The following is a 6,084-nucleotide window of genomic DNA, read 5'->3' as shown; positions in this document are numbered from 1 at the left end:
TCTTCAGTCCAAAACAGATGTTTTAGGTTTTCTAGATAGGCATGATGATTTTTTTTCACATTTATTCCCTTTACCATTCTGGAATGTCAATGCCAGTCAATATGGCACCATCTTAACACAATCAGTATATTTAGAAGAGGAATAATGATCATAGCTCAATTACAAATATTGTAGTCAAAAACAAGGAGTCATAGCAAGCATTACCACAGATAACTACTTGCTTAGCCTGACAGTCCTTAAATAACCTTCACTGACCCCTTAACAAAGAAAGGAACAAAAAAGAAATAGCACAAAAATAAATCAAAACAAACAAACTAATAAAAACAAGATTATTGCCTCCTCAGGTCAGAAAGAACCCTGATGACTTTCAGATCTTCCCAGACCAGAGTTCAACCTTTTGGGAATTGAGAATTTGAAGACAAACCCTCAAACTTAAGTGAAATAAAAGAAAATGGCAACAAAAAACAAACTTATTTATTTTGGTGCTTATAAACTATTCTCCATTGCAATGCTGGGGCCATTTTACCCTCTTTTAGTTCTACTTTCTGTTCCACAATCACAGAATAGGCACAATCATTGAGTAATTCTTAGGTTTTTTGTTTTGTTTTGTTTTGTTTTTTGTTTTTGCAAGGCAAATGGGGTTAAGTGGCTTGCCCAAGGCCACACAGCTAGGTAATTATTAAGTGTCTGAGACCTGATTTGAACTCAGGTACTCCTGACTCCAGGGCCAGTGCTTTATCCACTATGCCACCTAGCCGCCCCACATTAAGTAATTCTTAAGGAAAAAGGAAATAAAATTTCCTTTTTCTCAGAAAAATCTGAGTTCCTATCCAAATCTTGGAGCATATGAAACTCTCCTCACAGTGATTAGGGATATGAGATGTGCTCAACCTCACCCATTATCTGCCTTCTTCTATTGAGAAGTCAACCATTCTGAATGAAATCTCCTCCACAAGATTCCCTCAATTTTAGATAAGATCATTCAAATGCCTTCTGGACAAAATGTTGTGTCCAGTTTTATACATTTATGAACCAAAATTTCTCCATGGGTCCAAGGATAATAGATTGTGCTAGGGTTGGGTTCCTAACTCCAAGAACATTATAAAATTTTTTTCTGAAACTGTGATCCAACTGAAATTACAAGTTCAATTGACAAGATAAATAGTTTTGGTTAGCAAAAATAGCAAGAAATGGTTAGATAAATACAGAAGAAAAGTCAATTTTTCAAGAAAAAAATAATTTGTACTAAAGGTTGATTTCTTTGTATTTTCAGGTATGCATACAAAACTTGCTCCATGATTTGTAGTTCATATGGATCTCATAGCAAATAAAGTACAAAATTTGGTTATATAAAAATGTAAATAAATTAAATATATATAATGTGTAATATAAAATATATAAAATATTTAAGTTATATACAATATATAATAAATAGTATATATTTATATACATATATATGTATATATATATATATAATTAACTTTTATTAACTAGGTACCATATCAAATACATGTGAAATCTGATACAGATTCCATATTTCTCATATTAAACACTAAATCATTGAAGATACCTTAACAAAACAAATATCTAAATATAAACAATCAACAAATGCAATATTTGTATAATTATTTCCAATGAAACTGACTATAAAGATAACTCTGACCACAAAAACTATTGTACAATTTCAGTCTACAAACATCTTTTTTAATCACTCAATTTCTTTAGGGTCCTGTAAACTAGGGCAGCCAAAAATGAAAGTTCAAGGTATAGAATATCTCTAGGGGTTCCTTGATACAAAGAACCCGGTTTTATCCCAGATAAGCTCCTCTACATGTTATTTGGAAGTTCCCTAGAGTAGTCTGCAAGAAGCACTTACATTGAGGATGGAGAGATATGGAACATTTATCAAAGCTCTATTAGCCCTTCATATTTTGGGTTCCTTAAATTCAGCCAAATAAATATTCATTTAATTCCTAATCTCTGACTTTGAAGGATAAGGGTAAATGATAAGATCTCTGTCCATGAGAAACTTGGTTGAACAAAAGAAAATATCTAATCTCAGTTCTCTTAGTCTTTGCTTTCCCCATTAAATTATACACTTATTTCATAGATATTCTATATTTAGTGATTACATTGAGTATATTTCCACTGCCACCCATCCCCTTCCAACAAAAGTAGAATGGAAAATATTTGACAGCATATTTTTGGTCTTTATCTCTAGAACCTAATACAATATTTTGCATTTAGTAGGATTTTACTAAAATGTTGTTGAATGAATGAATAAGTCGAAATATGAATAAACGTAAAGTAAGAGGGAGCTAGATAATGCAGTGAATAGAGCACTGGATATAGTATCAAAAAGATATGGTTCAAATCGTTATTCATTACTTGAGAGTTGTGTGATCCTTTTTAAGTCACTGTCCCTCCATTCATGTTTTCTTATCAATAAAATGAGGAAAATAATAGCACCACTTCCTAAGATTGTCTTGAGGATAAAATATGATAATATTTGTAAATCATTTTGCAAACTTTGAAATTTTATAAAGTTTTTGTAAATATAAATGTAAATTTATTATTTTGCAGGTTAAGATATAATATAGTATGGTGAATAGAATGTTGAATACAAGAAAATAAAATATTTTTGAACTATTTTCTGAGTCTTAGCAGTTATGTGAGAAATCTGAGCCAGAATTTCCTTATCCCTAAATTGGTAGTATTGAATTGAATGATCTCTAAGTTTTCATCTGATTTAAATTCAATGGGTCCTTCAATCAAGAAATTCTCCTTAAGTGCCTCTTCTGTATCAGGCATGATGTTAAATGATGGAGAGAACAAAGAAATATGAAACAGTCACCCTGAAGAATCTCACTTTCTTTGGGGGGGGGGGTGAGGGGAGGTAACATGTGACCTAATCCTTTTGATTCCTTTTGGTCTTAAATTTTTCCTTTCTAAACTGCACATAATGATGCCTCATATGGCACTTATAATAAACCACTTTGTGAAACTTGAAGTAATATATTAAAAGAGAGTCTTGATTTAGAGTAGAAGAACCATGAGATTTTGAGATGGAAGTTCTAGAGTTTCTTTTGGTCTACCAGCAAAAAAACTATGGGACCTTTCTTGGGCATGGGATTTAAATTCACTAGATTTCATTTCCTCGTGTATAAAAATGGCATTATTCAAAATGGATTATAGGATCAAAGACCCTTGGTAAAGTTAAGTATTTTCTGTTAGGGAAAGAACTACTCATAAACTTCAACATTTGGAGAATGGGGCATTTGGGGAAATGGGGGAATGATCATTGTAAAAATCCTTAAGATAACATTTAATTAGGGACATCATGTCAATTTGGTTGGGATAAAGGTTTCAGTTGGGAGAAAAGGAAGAAGAGGTTATAGGTTATTCATAACAAATGTTTTGAATGGAATAAAGAACTTTTTCCTTGGGGGGGAAAGGATATCATATCATTGGGAGAAGGTTGAGGAGACATAGAAAATCTATTTGATTAATATTATGGCTTCTATAATGAGTAATGAAAGGAAAATATTTCTTTCATCTTACTTGTTTGGTAGATTATGACAGTGGACCACTAAAACTCTGGTATGAAATTTCAAAGGGAAGGAAAATTGTCAATAGAGAAAGGAAATATTAAATCAAGATCTGGGGGATATTCAGAGAACAGTAAACCAGATTGAGGAAGAAAATGCAGCTTTCAAACTGGAAAAGTTACATAGGATAATAAAACAACTGTAAGAATAAGAGTTAAATTAGGATGGGGAGGCTGAGATTAAGATATTTCACTTGACTGAATATATCTGCTTTTTAAAACTGAAACAAAGCCAATACAAAAAGAATGCTGCCATCTCAAAGGGAAACAGAGGTACCCATATGAATCTGGTCAGGAACTTTTATTACAGGACAAGATCAGAGTTGAGGGTACTTCTCACCTAGAATCTCTGCTGAGTTTGAACAGACGTAGAAGATCATGGTATCCAGTATCCTTGAGCACAATTTACAATTTAAGAGACTACTTCTGGGTTCCTAATATAGACTGGGGAATCCTTTTTTGAGCAGGCATAGCTTATGAAACTAATGCAGGATATAAAAACCCTTACAGCTATACTTCAGAACTTGGAATAAAAGAGAAGACCTTGAGAAGGGGTTCTTCACCTTGTTTCTGTCATGGATTCCTTGGGTTGTCTAATAAAGCCAATGTGACCCCATGAACCATACTGTCCATGGGCTTTTTTCTTAGTAAAGACAATTCAGTGGTTTGCCATTCCCTACTCCATTCTTTTAACTTCTCTCCCAGATTGTAGTAAGGATTTCCATTTCATTGTCTTGATTTTGTTCACTCTCCTTTCTAATATATTGTCTGTCAAATTTCTTAGTAAGATAGAGAATCCAATTATGTTACTCTATTCCACTCTTCAAAAATGTCATTGCTTCCTTATTCTCTCTAGGAAAAAACAAAAAACAAAATACAAACAAATGAACATCCCTCAGTCTCTTCAGTCTGACATTGAAACACTCTGCAATCTGGATCCAAACTATATTTATATACTCATATCACAGTAAATGTTCATGGTGTTATGTTCTATCCAAATTGAACTACTGAATTGTATTGTGTACACAGCATTAGGTTTCCCAATGCTGTGGTTATGCATAAGTTGAAAATTCCTCCAAGCCTGATAAGGATTTATTCCTTTCACTGTCCTTCCTGGAATTCAGGGATCAAGTAGAATCTCCCTAAGGGCAAACAATCTTCCCAGTTCTTATTGTTTCTCCCATTCTCAAATAACCTCCTCTTTGCTTACTTGTACATATGTATCCCTAGGAGAAAGTAAGTTCCTTGAGAACAGGGGATTTTTAGACATTGTTTCTTCTGTCCCAGCACCTTGCAACTTTCCTTTCTCCTAGAAAATATCAGCCAAATTTAATTTCTTGATACTTTGAACTCCTCTCCTTTCTTTTGCTTATTTTTCCTTTATTATGTATATATACACTATGCATATAGATCTATATGTATCTACTGTTTCACCAGTAGAAAAGGAATAGGGCCTTATTTTTTTTTTACTTTATATTAGTACAATACCTAGTAACAAGTAATTGTATGATAAATACTCATTGATCCTTGAGACATGTAGTTGGTTCTTCACTAAATTTCTTCTAATGATCTGTTCACTTATATCTCTAGAGAGAACCTTGAATAACATGTTGGGTGATGGTTTCAAGGATCTCCATTTACTAAAATACATTCTTCTGATTTTTATATTTTGAATTGTAGCTTGAATTGTAACTAGAAAGAACCACAATTTCTATTTGACTTTCAACTCTCCCCACAGCAGTGGTCCTATAGGGTCTATATAGTCTCCTTAATGGTATCCATAGATGATTATCTATATGCATCTTCTGATATGTGAGATAGTTCTCAAGTTGGAACCTCACAAAGGTTCCAATCCACTTGCTGGAGGCCTTCCAACATTCCATGGGTATCTGTGAAGGAACTGAGCTGCTCATCTCCTACCTCTCACTATTACTATATGACAAATGTATCCTTTTCTAGTCATTTCTGGATGACATATTTTATGCCACCTCTTAAATGCAAATTATGATCAATATGTTACAGCCTATTTAGGGCAACCATGTCTCAGGTCGATATAGTCCTTTGGGTCAGCTGCAATTTTCATTTTCCAGAGACTATGAATTGCAGCCATATGTCCTTATGTGGTTTCTCTTGATATTAAGATGTTTGTTTCTGTGTATGTGTGTGTGTGTGTGTGTGTGTGTTTAGACAGAAAAAATACTATTCTATTTTATTTTCCCCAGTTACATGTAAAAACAAATTTTAATATTCATTTTTAAATCTCTGATTTCCAAATTCCTTCTTTTCTTTGCATCCCACCTCCAATTCCTCATTTTTAAGAAAATAAGTAATGTGATAAATGTTAACATATCTAAAAGTCATGCAAAACATTTACACAATAGTCATGTTATGAAATAAGTCATAGACTAACCCCCCTAGGAACCTCAAAAATAAAATAAAAAGGATGTTTCAATCTGCATTCAGACACTATCAGCGCT

The sequence above is a fragment of the Macrotis lagotis genome, chromosome 3 (genome assembly GCF_037893015.1).
Source record: "Macrotis lagotis isolate mMagLag1 chromosome 3, bilby.v1.9.chrom.fasta, whole genome shotgun sequence".
Taxonomy (NCBI): domain Eukaryota; kingdom Metazoa; phylum Chordata; class Mammalia; order Peramelemorphia; family Peramelidae; genus Macrotis; species Macrotis lagotis.
This window is presented reverse-complemented; position numbering follows the sequence as displayed.